This window comes from Stenella coeruleoalba (genome assembly GCF_951394435.1).
Source record: "Stenella coeruleoalba genome assembly, chromosome: 11".
Taxonomy (NCBI): Eukaryota; Metazoa; Chordata; class Mammalia; order Artiodactyla; family Delphinidae; genus Stenella; species Stenella coeruleoalba.
The window spans coordinates 23,349,784-23,370,027 of NC_137157.1; the positions used below are offsets into that span (position 1 = coordinate 23,349,784).

General features: G+C 41.6%; 1 long non-coding RNA gene across 10 annotated transcripts in view; it reads left to right on the forward strand.

Annotated features, from left to right (window-relative positions):
* The window catches only part of LOC307193759, a 681,048-nt gene that overhangs the window by 457,419 nt on the left and 203,385 nt on the right, over positions 1 to 20,244 (forward strand). For all 10 annotated transcript variants that reach the window (XR_013830398.1, XR_013830399.1, XR_013830400.1 and 7 more), the window contains one exon: positions 8,014 to 8,097. This is a non-coding gene — a long non-coding RNA (uncharacterized lncRNA). The remainder of the gene's footprint in view (positions 1 to 8,013; positions 8,098 to 20,244) is intronic.

Here is a 20,244-nt window from a genome sequence, read left to right on the forward strand (position 1 = left end):
CTGATGGATTTTTTTCAGAGCCTCATTATTTTTCTCTTTACTGAAAAAATTGGGGTATGTTATTTCCATCTAGCCTTTGCAGACTTCCTAGCAGTAAAGACATAATGCTTCTGCTTATTCAGGGTCCTTCTTGAACCAAGTTTTTAGGTTCTTTAGGTTGCCCAGCTCAGAGAACAGGCAGGTTGACCCATCCTCCAGGGAGTCCATTTCAAGGAAATTGGAGGAAATTCATCTTCAAGACAGGTTATGCTCTGTGTATCTCTCTCAGGAGCTAGGGGGTCTTTGTGACTCATGGCTTCTCCCTGCACATGCTTCATTATCCCTCAGTATTGACCAGCTTCCTATGGTCTCTCATAGTTTCTGCTTTCTCTTAATGGCCTGCACATGGCATGGACTTGCCTTGATCCTGGAGTCTACCTGGTAATACTAGCCATCCCTTGTATGGCACTAACTATATGTCAGCTATCATTTCAAGAACTTTCCATATTCATATACTCTTTGAATCCTTACATTAAGCCTACAAGGCAGGTTCTATGATCATCTCCATTTTACAGATGAGGGCACTGAGATGCAGAGAGGTGAAGTATCTTGCTTAAGATCACACAGGTAGGAACTAACAGAGCTGGTACATGGATCCAGGCCATCTGACTCCAGTCTTTATTTCCTACTGTAATCTGCCTCCTAATAGTATACTTTAGTTTTAACTTCCATCTCACACTGCCTTATTCTCTCAGTATTTCTAGGTTCACATTCTGCTAGAGACTGGATGTTTGTGTCCCTCTCATATTCATTTGCTGAAATCTTAACCCCCAAGGTGATGGTATTAGGAGGTGGGGGCCTTTGGGAAGTGATTAAATCAGGAAGGTGGAGTTCTCATGATAGGATTATTGCCCTTCTTAAAGAAACCTTCCTTCCTCCATGTGAGGTGACAGAGAGAAGATGGCTGTGAATGAGGAAGCAGCTCTTGCCAGACATTGAATCTGCCAGAACCTTGATCTTAGACTTCCCAGGCTCCTGAACTGTGAGAAATAAATGTTTCTAAGACACTCCGTCTATGGTATTTTGTTACAGCAGCCCAAACAGACTAAGACAGTTTCCCAAGGGAAGGAATCTCATTGGCCCAATTCTTCATTCTGTGCCTAGTTGTATCTTAAAACACTAGCTCTGGTCCAATCGTCTGTGCAGCTGAGTAAGGTGATAGGATCATGTGGTTTGAAATGTGGCCGCCTTGGGTTTCCTTGTCAAAGGGGTCATAGAGAGGGCATGGTTGCCTAGATCAGGTAGTGGAGGAGTAGGTCCTATCAACTGACCTCCTATACCTACTGACACTATTTTTGACTTGTAGGATTAAAATATTTATATCTATCTACAGGCTTGTCTCTTACAGTCACTGAGCCTGTTAGCTTGGATATCTGTTTATCCAACCTTTGAGGTATTCATCCATATTATTGTTACCTGGTTGAAATGAGGGCATATTGCAGCATGCCAGAAAGCATGCTGCCTGCTGGTTTGTTTAATGTGCTCTCCATGGAGCCCAGCACAGCCCACTGTGTTAGTCCATCGAGCACTACCTGCTCATAGGTGATGTGTAGAGTACAGAACAGGAAGAATAGGGTGTCTCTGACATAGGGAACTTACAATTTCCTTGAGGAGAAAAGTCTCATGCACTAAAACACAGAACAAACCAAATTCCTGTTGATGAAAGACAAATTCCAGCAATATTTATCAAGTACCGTGCTGGGTGTTTCTACAAATGATACCTCAATTGGTCTCCACAATAACTGTGAGATATGTGATTTACTTCCACTTTTCAGGTAAGGAAACCACGAGATGGAGATATATCTTCTCCAAGACACAGTTGATGGTTGTTGTGCCACAGGAACGGTCCTCAACTGCATGTTGACCTCACTTGTCACTGATGATGGCATGCCTGCCTTGATGAACACTCAAAATCTTTTGTTCCACGTGGTTTGCTCTCAGCCACAATGAGTCACGTGGGTTTTCTTTTCATGTAACTCCCTCTGAGAGCCACCCAAAAATGAAACTGGTTTAGCAAAGCTTATTTCTGAGGACAATGAAAAGCAGAGGTTTTGCTATAAAAAAATTCTGAAAACCTTTGCCTTGGGTCTGTTTCATAGACAAGAGCAGCAGGTGTGGGCTGGATTTCAGTTCTCCCAGATGGAGCTCAGAGGAGTGCTGAGGTGAGGTCTAGCTAGATACAGGAGAGTAAATCCTGAGCTGTGTTCAGCTTGCTCTGCCTCTGTTTAGCTTAGGTGCTAAACGGGAACTTGGATAATGCTTGGACTTATGTGACCCCATCTCTGGTATTTTGCATAGTGATTAAGAGCTTGGACTTATGTGACCAACAGACCCAGGAGTGGCCTTGGCTCTGGCACTTACCTGCTCTGTGAGATGGGGCAAATTATGTGATATCCAGAAACCTCATGTGTCTGACATGTGCTTGATAGATGGTGTCTGTTATCATTAATTATTACCATTTCTCTACCTCATTTTCTAGGTCCTACATTCTAGGGAAAGCATTTTAAAAAGGGTTTTCTAATATTGAGCTGATTTGGGTTAATTTTTCTTTTCTTTTTCCTCTCTTTCTTTGAAAAACAAGATTTACTTCTTTTTTGTAATAAATTTATTTATTATATTTATTTATTTTTGGCTGCATGGGGTCTGTTGCTGCACACGGGCTTTCTCTAGTTGCGGCGAGCGGGGGCTACTCTTCATTGCAGTGCGTGGGCTTCTCATTGCGGTGGCTTCTCTTGTTGCGGAGCACGGGCTCTAGGCACGCGCGCTTCAGTAGTTGTGGTGTGCAGGCTCAGCAGTTGTGGCTTGCGGGCTCTAGAGCGCAGGCTCAGCAGTTGTGGTGCACGGGCTTAGTTGCTCCATAGCATGTGGGATCTTCCCGGACCAGGGTTTGAACCCATGTCCCCTGCATTGGCAGGTGGATTCTTAACCACTGCGCCACCAGGGAAGCCCCAAGATTTACTTCTTATTGGAAATTTGGCTGATAAGATCTTCTTGCTGGTCAGAAGCTTGTCCTTAGGGCCAGGTGATGAAATGATATGTGAAAGTAGTAATGTCAAGTATCACCAGGGGATTAGCACAGAGCAACTCTGAGCATGCATGTATGCACCCTCATGCTCCTAATCAAACACACAGCGGGCAGTGGGCCTCCTGTTCTACTTCCAAGGAAACTCTGCCTGCCCCGTTCCACTTCTAAGAAATGTTTTCCTCACCCTAATCATGTGGTTTGGACATATTCTCATGGATCCCACCAGCTTGGCCTACACTGATTGGCCTAGGATGGGCATGCGATCTGTGTTAGGACAATTGGAGCACTTTCCAGGCTTTCAGACCTTGGGATGGGAGAAAGTGAGATGTAACACCTGATCATTTTGGTGGCTGTGTTTTCTGCCTTAAGAATAAAACATGTGCAGAGAGAAAGAGATGAGAGATAAAAGAAAAGGGTCTGATTCCTTTTGGGTTCCTCATTCCATTTTCCCAGAAGCTATGTACCCCCAGACCTTCCTATAGTTACATAGGTTAAAAGGTCCCACTCTGTTTAAAGCTAGTTCAAATTGGAGTTCTGTCACTTGCAACCTGTATTTCTGTCTATTGCTGTCTAATAAATTACTATAAAACATAGTAGCTTCAGACAACAATATGCATTTATTATCTCTCACAGTTTCTGTGGGTCAGAGATTCAGGAGCTGCTTGTCTGGGTGGTCTTGACTTGGGGTTGGTTGGTTCATTCAGTGTTGGTTGGAGCTGCAGTCACCTGAAGGCTTGACTGGGACTGGAAGATCTTTCCAAAGTGACTCAGTCACGTGGGGTACATTGATACTGGCTGTTGGTAGGAGATTTCATGTCCTCTTCCTACAGACCTCTCCACCGAGCTGCTTGTGCTCTTATGACATGGTGAATGGCTTCTCCTAGAACAAGGAACCCAGGAGATCAAGGTGGAAGATGCAAATGTCTGTTATGACTTAGCCTTGAAAGTTACACACTGTCACTTCTTTAGTATTCTATTGTTGATATGGGTCAGCCATGATTCATTGTGGGAGGGGAATACACAAGGATGTGGATACCAAGAGATGAAGACTATTGGAGGCTATCTTGGAGGTTGGGAAAAAGGAACCAAAAGAGTGCTGACTGATACATTATGGTGGCAGATGTTTCCACCTCAAGGTTAGATTTTATTTCACATAGGTGTTGTGATCACTAAGGTAATCTATTTATTCTTAAGGTAATTGCCATTATTAATCACTTATCATCTTTTTGGATGTTAAATTCACATAATTCTCTTTCTTTTCATCACATACATTTTATATATATATATATATATATTTATATATATATATATATATATATATATATATACACATATGATTCATGAATAGAGGGGTTCCCTATTTGTCTAAATAGATTTTTCACTGGTTTAAGTTCCTTGCATATGGGCAGGGAGGTGTGAGATGATGACTTGAAGAAATTGAGAATAAAGTGCCAAGATAGGCTTCTCTACTCTCCAAGTTCTGCCATCTTCCTAGTTAATAGGTGATATGGTTAAAGCAAAAGGAATGGAATATCTGGCTTCTAGTTCTGAATTTTCCACATACACTGTGTGACCTTGGTCGCTTAACATTGATGAGTCTCTTTCCTCATGTTTGAGAAAGGGATCAACATTTTTATCTTATAGTGAGGTTATAAGGACTCTGTGACATAATGCTTTATAAACCATAAGACACTAGTTGTTGGTTCAGAAAAGTACCATGGTTGGCTTGAGAATCAGAAACTAGACTTGGTTCCTAGCTTTGCCCCCTCTGGGCCACCTGCTTCTATGATTAGTTATTTATTCTGTTTGACTTAAAGTTTCCTCCTCTGTAATACTGATTTAGTAATAATACTTCCAACTTCATGCAGATATAAAGTTCTGATAAAATGCTCTCTGACTGTCAAAGATTGGTACATGGCTATTGTTATGATTATGTCTCTTGTGGAAGAGTTGGAACCAAATTTACTCTGCCCTTTATATCAAAGTCAACATGACCACGTAATTTATTTAATAAAACTGTGAGTGCATGACAGGTGTGAGCTGAGTGCCATGGATACCACAGCAACAAGACAGATGCCGTCCTTGTCTTCTTAGAGCTTAGGGGAGACCCAACAAACAGGCAAGAAATTACAAAGCAGTGTGATGAATCGTATGGGTGGGCATGCAGGTGCTCTGGGAGCATGTGGGAAGAGTCCTAACTCAGACTTGAAGGGTCATGGCAGGCTTTCATGAGGAAGTAAGATCAGGAAAGACCTGAAAACTGAGTTGGAGTAAGTTAGGTTAAGGAAGGTAGGTGAGAATTTGGGGAAAGAGTGTTCCAGGTGGAGGAAAGAGACTTCATAAGGAATGAGAGGTAAGAGAACACACCGGATGGTCAGAAAATCATTCAGTATGGCTGAAGCCAAGAGGCAGAGTCAGGATAGTAACATGTGAGCTAGAGGATTAAAGAGACAGTGGATCATAAAGCCCTTCCTGGTCTCTGCCTTGGATTTCATCTTGAAGTCAGTGAAGGTTCCCTGAAGGATTCTAAGGCAGGAAAGAGACACAGTCAGATTTGCATTCTAGATAGATATTTCTCAGTGAGGCTGCTATTGGCATTTTGGGTGGAACAGTTCTCTGTTGTGCAGATCATTCCAGGTGTGGTTGGCAGATTAATGGCTCCTTAAAGATGTCCATGTTCAAATTCTTGGAAACTGTGACTCTGTTATGTTACATGGCAAAAGGGACTTTGCAAGACAGGACCTTAAAATGGGGAGGTTATCCTGATTTACTTAGAGTGGGTAGACTTGATTTAATCACACGGGCCCTTAAAAATGGAAGAGCAAAGCAGAAGTCAGAGAAAGACGTGGCAGAAGAGGAGGCAGGAAACACAAGGCATAAGAAGAATTCAACCTATCATTACCTGCTTTGAAGATGAAGGGGTCATGAGCCAAGTAATGTGGGAGACCCTAGAAGCTGAGAATAATCCCTGCTGAGAGTCAGCCAGGGAACTGGAGCCTCAGTCCTACAGTCCCATGAAACTGAATTCTGCCAACAGCATGACTGTGCTTGGACAGGGATTCTCCCACCTGGCCTCCAGGGCCCTACTGATCCTTTGACGTTAGCCCTTTAGACCTTTGTCAGACTTCTGACCTACAGAGCTGTGAGGTAATAAATGGGTATTTTTTTAAGCTGCTAAGTTTGTGGTATTTCGTTACTAGAGCAATAGGAGATGAATACATTAGGTATTTCAGTGTCCTTGGCTCCTGCCCCCTTAATGCCAGCATATCCCCCCCACCCCCATTATCACAACCCCCAAACACTCCCACATTTCCAAATGCCTGCTGCTGCTGAGGGCGGTACACCCCTGGCTGAGAACCACTGCCATGAGAATTAATAGGAAGAAGTTTGGATCAAAGGCAGAGGAACCAGTTAGAAGGTTATTGTGATATTTAAGCTGAGGAATGAAATGGCCTGAAGGAACATAGTGGGAACATTCATTGGAATAGAGAAAAGGGATGAATTTGAGAGATAATTAGGCAGAGTCAACAGGACTCATCAGTGGTGGCTCGATTAACATTGGGGGTGAGCCATCTCCTCTGTCCTTATCCTCCTGTCCACCACCCTTCCACTCCCATCATCGTGGCACATCTAAAAGCAAACAGCATTTTTTCAGGAATGTGACTTCCCTTCCAGTGAGCAAGAGGACATGCTCTCAGAGCCGTCAGCACTTTGTATCAGGATCAGCCAGAAGAAGGGAAATGACAGCAGAGCTATTGCAAACCCCAAATGCCCGTTATGGCCAAAGGCACCCAGTTGGTGAAGCACAGTAATTGCCTGAACAATTTTCAGCCACTCCATGTTGCAATTGACGATAGGAAATGAGGAGAGATTTTATACCTCCCAAAAGAAGCAAGTCAGGCGATCCAAATGGCTGAAATGCAATTTGAACCAGGGCATTTGGTTAAGTCGACCAAACCCCTGTGTGCAGTTTGAAAGCATTTCGCTCTAGAGATTTTTATTTGTACTTTGGCCAAAACGGCCTGTGCCCTCATCTGCACCTGTATAACCAACTCCGTGTACTAGATCCCTTCTGTGTGAAATCATGAGTGTGGTTTCTGTTTTCCTGACTGGACTGTGACGAGGCAGGGCACGTAACACGCAACATGTAACAGGCCCATTTCAAACAACACATTTGTTCTCTCTCGAGGTGTCTCCAACCCTAATCTAGTTTATGCTGAGTTCCCTAGTCTAGTGACTGCGAGGACCACCACTGCATAATCAAGCCCTAGTCTTGGGAAGATGAACGCCACAGAGCGTATAACCAGTTACCCTAGACAAATTCAAGTGTCATGGGAACTTTTTAAAGTTGGCTCTAGGTAAGAAATGAAAATTCCCCTGGCATCTGCATTTTTCCTACATTCTTGAAAACAGCCACAGTGACATGAATGAACCATCAAGTCAAAAATAATGATTCAACATAATTAATAGGTCATGGCAGAGAATCTGAGTTTTTTGTGCTCTTTCAGGCATAGGGAATGATGAATCCTGCAGGCTTTCCTGGCATCAGCACTTTAGGTGAGGTGTTAAGTGTCTAATATTAACACAAATTGGCAAATATGTAATTCACATGAAAGTTTCGCCTATCAAAGTCGAATTAAAATTGACCATACTCTCCCATCCCCAAGTAGAACTGAAATGGCTCATGGCATGGGGTAGTTTGGCTCTGGGTCTGATTAAGTAAAACATTTCCCCCTTTCAGCCTCTTGATCAAAGTCCATTTACATGGAGTCAGTTCTGTTTCTTAAAGACAAAGTTGTTTCATATTTCAATCCTTAAAATAATGTCACATTTCAGTTTTAGCCCTAAAGTGGGAAAACCCAGGGCTGATGCTTTTGGTTGCATTCTACACTTAACCTTCCTTCAGAGTCATTTTTAGTTCCAAGAAACTGTCTTTGTTCTCTGCCCAGGTACGGAGGAAAAGCCAAGGAGAGAAAGCAGCCATCCCTGTCACACGTTCTTGGTGTCATTTTCCTGATGCTGACTACGTATCAGTATGTATGATTTTATAACTACAGCTATTTATTTGATCCTGGATAGGCAAATCGGCTTGGGAGCTGAAGGGATGTTTTATGTCAAGATGCTCTAACTTTGGTTGGCGATTATCTTCTGAATATTTAGGAATGGTGACAGCCATCTCTCCATTCTTGAATATATTTCTGGCTTTGTCAGAGCTTTAGTCCCAAAGAGGGAGGGAGAAGGCTCCTACATAAAACGAGACAGCTAATAAAAGTATAAAACTGGGATTTTTTTCTATAAAAGAAAATCCGTAAGTGACAAAATATCTCACCAAGTCATTTTTCCTCTCCAATGTCTTGCGTTGTGCATGTGTGGCACGTGCACACATTAAGTTTACAGATTCTATAAAGCAATTCATCCTGCTCTGAATCTAATGCCAGTAAGTTTTCAAGGAAGTCAGCAAAATGTAGCCCAGGAAGGAAAACCCTATTGTTTTTATTCAATCTGCTACTGAACTGTGACTAAATCATTTACTCTTCACATTTTATTTTTAATTTTGTGGTATTTTCCCCCTCCCCCAAATGAGGTCGAGTCCTAAATCCTCGTACCGTAACATCCCAGCTATACAGTCATATAAGAGGTTTGTTTCAGTAAAAATGATTACTGGTATCTATAATAGAATTGTAATAACTCAATACTATTTTACAAATTTTTGATTCGCTCTGCATTTTTTATTTGACAGCTTGCCAAAATCTAGTTTATTTTTTTGTTTTTTTTTTGCGGTACACGGGCCTCTCACTGTTGTGGCCTCTCCCGTTGCGGAGCACAGGCTCTGGACGCGCAGGCTCAGCGGCCATGGCTCACGGGCCCAGCCCATGATCCCAGCTGCATGTGGGATCTTCCCGGACCAGGGCACGAACCCGTGTCCCCTGCATCAGCAGGCGGACTCTCAACCACTGTGCCACCAGGGAAACCCCAAAATCTAGTTTTTATCTGATCATCTTTGCATCGATAATACATGAGGCTGAGACCTTCTGAAAAGAGGATACTTTATTTTCCCCTCTCATCGAATGCTTTGCTTTTGCAGCAAAAATATTGATTTGGATTTAATAATCTATAGTCCTTTTGGTTTGATCACACTTAGCAGGAAACCCCAGAAAGAGCCATGGCCACATATCCGCCAACATGGAATCAATTTCTCCTCTCTAATAAATGGAATCCTTGAGCACCTGATCCATACTATTGCTTGTTATGTGTAATTAATGAAAGGTTTGACACAGTAGAGTTTTGAATGGCTCCGGGTTTCCCTATTCAGATCCTCTCAACCAAAAAATAACAATCAACAAAACCTATGCCATAGAAAGATGATGTTTCTGATTATAATTTTTTGTCACCTCCATCAACATACATTTTGTCACACTTTGCTCTTAAGCGATCGCAGCGGTGCTGCTGATCGCAGCCTGCTCTCGCTCCCAGCTGTTCACGCTCAAGACCATTGTGAGTAACAGGTCCATCCCATCAGTTGCCTCTGGGATTGTTATATATAATCAGCATCACGAAAAGAAACTGACTAGGAACTGGGAGCGCCCTCCAACAACGCATCTTCATCCATTGTCTTATTTTCCATCTGTAAGGAATGCAACCAAGGACATCTTTTAGAATTCAGCATTCCTGTCTCAAATAAATGACAAAAGCTGGTGAGTAAGAGAATCGCTAACCCAGTGGTTGTTAAGCAATTAAATCAGAATCTCTGGGGGTATGACATGGGCATTGGTATTTTTAAAAGCTTCCTTGGTCATTTTTATGTGACTTAGTGCTCTACCCTGAAACTTCGCTGCTCTCGATGCAGCTGGGTGCCACCTTCATGGGCTTATTAGAATTGCAGAAATTTACTGAATCAGGTCAGTTCTACTGAACACACTCTGCTGAATCATAATCTGCATATTAGCAAAATCTCCCCAGTGATCTGTAGACACATTAAAGTTTGAGAAACATTGGCCTAAACCTGTTATAAGAAACATCCCCAAGTTAGCAAGCCAATTACTAAACAGAATGGCAGCTTTCAGTGTTTCTAGAGGAAGGGGGGCAGCCGTAGGCTCTGTTGTCAGGCAGCCCTGGGTTTGTACCCTGGTTATCCCAGTTACTAGCTGTGTGACTTCGGGTCAGTCTCTCTAAACTTCAGTTTGCTCATCTGTAATGATACTAATGATAGTACCCACCTCCATAGGATTATTGTGAAGATGAATCGAAATATCGCCTGCAAAGTGCTTAAGACCATGCCAGATGCATTGTTAAGCAAGCGGTGTGTTTTAGTAGTTAATACTAATATTAATAATAAGGCTGTATTCTTCAGAGACCTCTACAATTGCTCAATTGCTCTGTATTGTCTAAATATAGGTAATAATTCTTTTAAAATTTATCTATTTACCCTTAAAGCCAACTGAAGCTCTTATGGAAGTTGGCCTAAGGTCTACCCTTGCACTTTAAGCTTACACTTGATCCCATTCATCATTTACAAGAGGGACAACAGGAAGGTCAGTGGATGCTTAGAAAAATGGTGCAGTGGTGAGATGAACCAGAATGTCTTTCCTAGCACCTGAGCCTTGGTGACTTAAGCTTAATTTTCTCTGGAAGCCACACCATTGTGTGTAAAAAGACTTACAAAGCTGGCTTCCGTGTGAGGCTAACTCTGTTCACCTAAATTTGGCCTTATTTGGAAAGCTTTCTTGGCTCTCTCCCACCAAATCCAAACAGGGACGGGAGATTTTATTAAAATGACTTGGGACCAGCCTGCTCTGTACTCTGAACCATTGAAGGGAGCCAAAAATGTCCCCTGGTGTCCATAGAAACATTGTTCTTATTTTTCAAAATTAATCCAGCTGAATTTGCAAGGCTGCCTCACCTCCATCAGAGCTGCAGACGGCCAGGACAAAGAGCTGTTTTGATGTTCCCAGCTGGGAACCTTGCCCTCAGCAAATACAGTTGATATAAATAAATGGTCTCTTGCCTGCCTACATTCATGCCCATCTGTTTGGAGGGCATGGTGCCCAATCAAAAGTTGCCTAGATGCTCACCATGGGCACCAGTGCCAAGGAAGGATGATTTCGTGGCAGCCTGCCTAATGCTGTGAGTGCCATCTTTTCAGTCGTGGGTTCTCATCCTGGACCAGAACGGGAGCACTGGCATTGCATGTCTCCTTACTCTTGATCACACCTGTTGACAAGGCAGTGCCAAACCAAAAGAAGAGAGAAAGAAGGAAAACTGCTGTGTAGGAGCATCTTTGGGCTCCCAGGGCCTGGTGGGCCCACTAAGACAGATTCTAATTAAGTAGAGAAAAATCTCTGCCCATGGATATTCTGATGGGGCACAAGATTGGCAAGTCAGATTTTGCTTGGCTTTATTGCAGGGGCAGAGGGCAAGCTGTTCCCAGCTGGCAACTCTGCCACTATCTAATACAGGAAACATAATAGAACACTGGTCTTTGACGACGTCAGGAGCCAACTAAACCAAGAGGAATGAATCAGGCTCAACCCAGCCCACTATCCCCTAGCTCCCAATTTTCACCCATCCACTGGAAGCAATAGGCCTGACGAGTACAAGGCACAGGATGTAAAAACCCAGGAGCTGATTTTGTTTTGCACTGGCTGAGCTTGAGGCAGAAAATGAAGTCAGTCAGGAGAAAGCATGATGTGTGGACATTTTTATGCTGATAAAGGGTGAGTAAATTCCCTCCGAGTTTGTTAAACACAATCAGAAATAAATTTACGTACTTGGTCACCAGGGGATCACAGAGGGGTCCAGGAGAGGATCCTCACAGCAAAAGTTAGGAAATTATTCATCCCTGTGGACTTCTCAAGGGCTAAACACAGTGGTTCTCAGTCATGGAATACTGAGATGATAGGGAGTGAGCAATCTTTATTGATGAGAAGTTCAAGTGTGCTACCTTGTCTTGTGGAAGGAAAATAGGTTGAGAAACAGCTGGCTGAAAGACTCAAAACAACATGCCCTGTTTACACTTAAAAGCACATTTGTTAGTCCAAGATTTGGTTTTGTTCCTAAGTTTGCATTGTTTTGTTGAATTCTCAATATTCTATCAATTAGATTTGTGGTTAATCATTGTGGTAGGCTGGACAATGGTCCTCCGAGATGTCCACGTGCTAATCCCCAGAACCTGGGAATATGCTACCTGATAGGGCAAAAGGGATCTTGCAGGTGTGATTAAGTTAAGCATCTTGAGGTGTGGGAGATTATCCTGGATTATCTGGGTGGGCCTGATGTAATCATAAGGGTCCTATCAGAGCAGGAGGCTGTGTGATGAAGGCTGAAGAGATTGGGTGCTGTGTTGAAGATGGAAAAAGTGTCCTGAAGCGAAGAAATACAAGGAGCCATCAGTAGCTTAAAGAAAACAAGAAAACCAGTTCTCTCCTCAGAGCTTCCAGAAGGAACCAGCCCTGTAGACCACTTGCCTGTAGCCCAGTGAGACTGATTTTGGAGTTCTTAGAATAAATATATCTTGCTGTAAGCAACTAAGTTTGTGGTAATTTGTGAAGCAGGAATAGGAAACTGAGACAGTCCTTATCCTTATGTAGCAGACTCAGGGTGGCCCAAGAAGGGAGACTCCCAGGCTGTACAAAGCTTAGAGAAACACAGTCCATTTGCTGCTCTGATAGAACCAACTAACTGAGTTTGTTGTTTTCCCCAACAACTCACTGGCTTTTTTTTTTTTCCCTCTTGAACACAAAAGATCAGAGTCAAATCCAATGTTCTTGTTTTTGTGTTTTCTTTTTGGCATTGTACAAGTCTAAGTTTAAAAGAAACAGTTCTCTATCAGGTGTCAGGTCACACCCTTAAACTTTCAACGTTTGGCCTACCAGGCCAGAATACCATCCAAATTGACCTAAGTATCGGTAACGCCAGTTCCAATCACAGGCATTCATTTCCCAAAGGCAGGGAACAATTTAGGAGCAGCAATTCAGATTTATGTTCAATTAATATTACTATATTCCTACTAAGTGCCAGGCACTGGGAATGACATGTTTGACGTGTATAATATCTCCTTAAACTGAAAAGTTTAAGTGGGTAAACTGAAAAGTTCCTGGACACACATGCAACACGAAGTAGCTGTTATTGTCAGAAGTTAATGCTTATTCCTCTCAGCAGGTACCATAACACTGTAGGGCAGCTGCTGTCACTGAATGTTAACAGCAGGTGCCTGTCTATGTACCCATCCATCATTCCATCCCAGCAGCTGGATTGCTCATCATTTGCCTGCCCTCAGTGGCCCTGATCTGCAGAAAGCAGACTCCAGGAACAATTCAGAATTTACCTGTGATTAAAGTGTGCTTCAGCCAGGTTTTATATATATATAATGTACAGTGGGCCTCTTCTGCTTTTGTTTCCTTTTGGATATAACATAACGCACAAGGTAAACAAGAAGTCTGCACAATAAGGATAAGTAACGATGCACTCTGGAGTGACAAGGATCTTAGAGAAGGAAGAAGTGGTAATTTAATTGTTTTACTTTTCCATCAGAGAAATTAAGTAACTCGATTTCTTTTTCATAAAAAGTTTGAGAAATTGAGAATCATGCTAGTTCTATTGTTTATCTCTGTTGAATAAAGTTAAAAGAGATCTTTTCCAAGTTGGTTGAGTTTTATCCACGTTTCCTATCAATTGGTCTATTTCAACATGCATTTCCAGTATTTGCCATACTGAAAAAATTACCCCCGTCACTTCTTCATCTACTATTTGGACCTTATTCTGCCCAGGTTTTCTTTTAAAAATAGAAGTAAATAAAAATATTTCTCTTGGTGTAGCATCCTTTTCTCAATGCTGTTTTCATTTTTCGCTTGCAATCCAGTTAGTGATAATTTAGTCATCTATTATGATGATAGCCTCAATATTTGAGATGCCGATCAGAGTGAAATGAAAGCGTCTCGGAGGAATTCAATAGACCAGAGAAGAAAATAATCGAAGTACTGTTTATTCATTCTCTTATCAACAAACATTTATTGAGCATTTAGTTGCCCTGGTATCCTCCCTTTTCTTATTCTTTTTCATTCTCTTCCTTCCTGTCTCCTACAAAATTGACATCGTATTACAGAAACTGAAAATTCAAAGATGAATAAAATATAGCTCCCATCCTTAAGGACTTAGAGCTTAGTAAACAGTAAAAATGCAATGCAGTGCAACTCTTCTGTTCTGAAAGGGAGCAAGAGGTGCCATAGGGGGATCAGGAGGGAGAGGCCATCTGTGCATGGGAGCATCAGGGAAGGCTTCACAGAAGAGGTAACACTTCAACAGAGGTTTGAATAGGAGTTCACCAAGAGAATGGGAATGAGGGTATATTTGTTTTATATCTCTGTGTAACAAATTACCACAAACTTAATGATGTAAACATTTATTATCTCACAGTTTCTGTGGATCAGGAGTCTGGGCATGGGTTAGCTGGGTTCTCTGTTCATGGTCACACAAGGCCATACTCGAGATGTAAGATGGGCTGAATTTTCATCTGGAGGCTTGATTGGGGAAGAATGTATTTCTAAGTTCACTCATGTTGTTGGCAGTTTTCATTTCCTTGTGGTTATATGACTGAGGGCCCCATAATTTGCTGGCTATTATATGGAGGCCATCCTCAGGTCCTAGAGTCTGCCCACGGTTCCTTGCCATGTGATCTTCTCCAACATGGTCTCTTACTTCACTAGGCCAGCAAGGAGAATCTCTAGTCTAGTCTAGGACAGAGTCTTATACAGTGTAACAAAATCCCATTGCCTTTGACATATTCTATTGGTTAGAAGCAAATCACAGGTCTGACCTGCACCTAAGGACAGAGAATTACACAGAGCTGTGAACACCAGAAGGAGGGACTCATTGGGGTTCACCCTAGGGTCTGTCTATCACATAGGAAGATGAGAGGAATGAGATAAACAGGTAAGATGGCATATAGGGTATGAACAATGGTTCTATATGGTTGTAATAGGATGGAGGAGTTAAGAAAGAGAGATTCAAGATAAGACTGCATAGGTAATAATTACTGCTAACATTTATATAATGCTTACTCTGTGCCAGAGTACTTTATATATGTTAAATCATTAATCCGACCAAGATTATAGAGCTTGTAAATGGTGGAGCTCACTTCTGATTACCTGTCTCCTGAGTCTGTGTCCTTAAACCACTATGCAACACTGCCTCTGGGAAAGTGTTGAGATGTTCCAGGAGCATATTATGAAGGGTCTTGTTAAGGAATTTGATTTTGTTCCAGGAAGTGGTGAAGAACATTACAGGGGTTTGAGTCATGGGTAAAGGTGTTCAGACTGACACACAACCAACAGCATGAAGGAGGCACTGGGGCCAAAGACACTGATACAGGTGAGGGAAGATGAGTTACTGAATGAATGTGGGAGTCATGGAGTTTGGAAGAAGGGGACAGATATGGGATCTTTGGAAAATGTACATGATCTGACTCAGTGACCAGTTATGAGGACTGGGTGAGCAGTGGTGGAATTGAGGAAGACAGATGTGTCTCAGGTAACTTCCAGGCTCCTGGCTTAGATGATTTGGTGTGTAATGGAGCATAAGACTCATGCATTAAGCTCCAACTTACTAGGAAGCAGGGACTACATTCTTCTTGTTCAGCATTGTATCCGTGGGCCCGGCATAGGACTTTGCCCATGGTTATGAAAACACACACTTGTACTGTGCCTATTACATGTCGAGCACGGTTCTAAGAGCTTCACTTATGCTAACTTATTTAACCCTCATAATACCCCTATGTGATAGATACTATTATCATCCACATTCTAAAAAAGAGGAAAATGAGATACAGTGTGTTTAAGTAACTTGCCCGAGTTCACACAGTTTGAAAGTATCACAGCCAAGACTTGAACTCAGGCAGGCTTTCTCCAGAGTCATGTGCTTAACCACCACACCATGGTGACAGTAAAAAAAAACAAACACACACAAACAAAAAGATGCACAATAATACTTGTTAAATGTTATGTGACTTCACAGAAGTATTGATAAGATGAATATTTAAAATATGATGCAGGAGAAGTAACAACTGACACCAGAGAAATACAAAGGATCCTGAGAGACAACTATAAGCAACTATATGCCAGTAAAATGGACAACCTGGAAGAAATGGACAAATTCTTAGAAAAGCACAACCTTCCAAGACTGAACCAGGAAGAAATAGAAAATATGAACAGACCAATCACAAGTAATGAAATTGAAACTGTGATTAAAAATCTTCCAACAAAAAAAAGCCCAGGACCAGATGGCTGCACAGGCAAATTCTATCAAACATTTACAGAAGAGCTAACACCTATCCTTCTCAAACTCTTCCAAAATATAGCAGAGGGAGGAACACTCCCAAACTCATTCTATGACACCGCCATCACCCTGATACCAAAACCAGAGAAAGATGTCACAGAAAAAGAAACTTGCAGGCCCAAACCACTGATGAACATAGATGCAAAAATCCTCAACAAGATACTAGCAAACAGAATCCAACAGCACATTAAAGAGATCATACACCATGATCAAGTGGAATTTATCCCAGGAATGCAAGGATTCTTCAATATACACAAATCAATCATGTGATACACCATATTAACAAATTGAAGGATAAAAACCATATGATCATCTCAATAGATGCAGAAAAAGCTTTCGACAAAATTCAACACTCCTATATGATAAAAATTCTCCAGAAAGTGAGCAGAGAGGGAACCCACCTCAACGTAATAAAAGCCATATATGACAAACCCACAGCCAACATCATTGTCAATGGTGAAAAACTGAAAGCATTTCCTCGAAGATCAGGAAAAAGACAAGGGTGCCCACTTACACCACTATTATTCAACATAGTTTTGGAAGTTTTAGCTACAGAAATCAGAGAAGAAAAAGAAATAAAAGGAATACAAATTGGAAAAGACATAAAACTGTCACTATTTGCAGATGACATGATACTATACATAGAAAATTCTAAAGATGCTACCAGAAAACTACTAGAGCTAATCAATGAATTTGGTAAAGTAGCAGGATACAAAATTAATGCACAGAAATCTCTTGCAGTCCTATACACTAACAATGAAAAATCAGAAAGAGAAATTAAGGAAACACTCCCTTTTACCATTGCAAGAAGAAGAATAAAATACCTAGGAATACCTACCTAAGGAGGCAAAAGACCTGTGTGCAGAAAGCTATAAGACACTGATGAAAGAAATTAAAGATGATACAAACAGATGGAGAGATATACCATGTTTTTGGATTGGAAGAATCAACACTGTGAAAATGACTATACTACCCAAAGCAATCTACAGATTCAATGCAATCCCTATCAAATTACCAATGGCATTTTTTACATAGCTGGAACAAAAAATCTTAAAATTTGTATGGAGACACAAAAGACCCCAAATAGCCAAAGCAATCTTGAGAAAGAAAAACGGAGCTGGAAGAATCAGGCTCCTGGACTTCAGACTATACTACAAAGCTACAGTAATCAAGACAGTATGGTACTGGCACAAAAACAGAAATATAGATCAATGGAACAGGATAGAAAGCCCAGCGATAAACCCACACACATATGGTCACCTTGTCTTTGACAAAGGAGACAAGAGTATACAATGGAGAAAAGACAGCCTCTTCAATAAGTGGTGCTGGGAAAACTGGACAGCTACATGTAAAAGAATGAAATTAGAACACTCCCTAACACCATACACAAAAATAAACTCAAAATGGATTAAAGACCTAAATGTAAGGGCAGACACCATAAAACTCTTAGAGGAAAACATAGGCAGAACACTCCATGACATAAATCACAACAAGATCCTTTCTGACTCACCTCCTAGAGAAATGGAAATAAAAACAAAAATAAACAAATGGGACCTAATGAAACTTTAAAGCTCTTGCATAGCAAAGGAAACCATAAACAAAATGAAAAGACAGCCCTCAGAATGGGAGAAAATATTTGCAAACGAAGCAACTGACAAAGGATTAATCTCCAAAATATACAGGCAGCTCATGCAGCTCAATATCGAAAAAACAAACCACCCAATTTAAAAATGGGCATAAGACCATTTCTCCAAAGAAGAAATAGACATTTCTCCAAAGAAGATATACAGATTGCTAGCAAACTCATGAAAGGATGCTCAACATCACTAATCATTAGAGAAATGCAAATCAAAACCACAATGAGATATCATCTCACACCAGTCAGAATGGCCATCATCAAAAAATCTACAAACAGTAAATGCTGGAGAGGGTTGGAGAAAAGGGAACCGTCTTTCACTGTTGGTGGGAATGTAAATTGATATAGCCAGTATGGAGAACAGTATGGAGGTTCCTTTAAAAACTAAAATAGAACTACCATATGACCCAGCAATCCCACTACTGGGCTTATACCCTGAGAAAACCATAATTCAAAAAGAAACATGTGTTAGTGAAGAACCTAGGGGCAGGACGGGAATAAAGACTGAGACCTACTAGAGAATGGACTTGAAGACACAGGGAGGGGGAAGGGTAAGCTGCGACAAAGTGAGAGAGTGGCATCAACATATATACATTACCAAATGTAAAATAGACAGCTTGTGGGAAGCAGCCACATAGCACAGGGATATCAGCTCGGTGCTTTGTGACCACCTGGAGGGGTGGGATAGGAAAGGTGGGAGGGAGACGCAAGAGGGAGGGGATACGGGGATATATGTATACATACAGCTGATTCACTTTGTTATACAGCAGAAACTAACACAAAATTGTAAAGCAATTATACCCCAATAAAGATGTGGAGAAAATATATGATGCAATAAATTTGTCAATAGCCTTAATGGGTTTTGTATAAGTCTCTGTCATCACATTTAGGAAATTGTATTCTAAGGATGTGTTGAAATGTTGTCTTTCTCTCCCAATACTGTTGAGCCACTCAGACATACGGGCTGGGTTCTATTCTAGACATTTGCACTGTGTCTTGTGCAGTGCACTCAATAACCGTTTGTGGAAAGAATTACTTTCTTATGTATTGTATGTATTATTTATAATTTCTAAACTGTATTGACTACATTATCTCATTCAATAGTGACATCAACTAGAAAAGATAGGGGTGGTAGGTCCTGTTATTCCCATTTTATAACCGTGGACATCAAGGCAGAAGAGAGTGACCAAACTGAACTCCAAAGTCCAATTGAGAGCACTCATCATCCTTCCTCATTGTAATCACTTAAATCTTGGCCAGAATAATGGAGACCAGTGAGAAAGTCAAATTCTAGGCTGAAATACTCAATGTAATGGCTATGATTCTTTGCCATCATTTTTTTTTTCTTTTTTTATAAGCACATGAGGGAAACAAGCACATGAGAACATGGGCTACACTAAAAGCTAAAAAGACTCAGGAAAGTGTTGCAACTGGCACTAAGTGATTAATTAATTAATTAAATGGCCACCACAGTCTAATGAAGAGGTCTATTTTTTTTTTTTCAATTTTCTTTTACGGTATGCGGGCCTCTCACTGTTGTGGCCTCTCCCGTTGCGGAGCACAGGCTCCAGACGCGCAGGCCCAGCGGCCATGGCTTACGGGCCCAGCCGCTCCGCGGCATGTGGGATCTTCCGGACCGGGGCACGAACCCATGTCCCCTGCATCAGCAGGCGGACTCTCAACCACTGCGCCACCAGGGAAGCCTGAAGAGGTCTATTTATTGGGGAAATAAAGACAAAAAGCCAAGGGAACGATTGTGGCTGCCATCCTTGTTTCAGCACATGCCCACCTCTGTCACTCTGACCTCTTATCCACTCACCAGTTCAAAATAAATCTAGGAAAATCGCCCTCATCAGCAGTGTGGCTTTCAGCTATTCCACAAGCAAGACTAAGTCTTCGTTTTTCCCTTCAAAATTCACCCCTATTCTTCCCTTATCTATATCAGTTGTCTAATTTCCTTCTATTGTTTAAAGTGCATCTTTGTTCTTTTCCTCCAAGACAACACCTTAAGAAATAAGATAACATTTATCCTTTTATTCCCTTTTTTTGGTTTGTTTTCTTGTCCTGTCTCCTCCACAACCTTCTACTTTTCTCACATGTAGACTGAGATCAACTTTTCCTGCTTCAAGAATCAGCTCAGGAGTCCTTTTGGGGTAGACTTATTTCTAAGAAGGACCCCAGTGTTTCCTGCCTCCATGTATTCATGCCCTTGTGC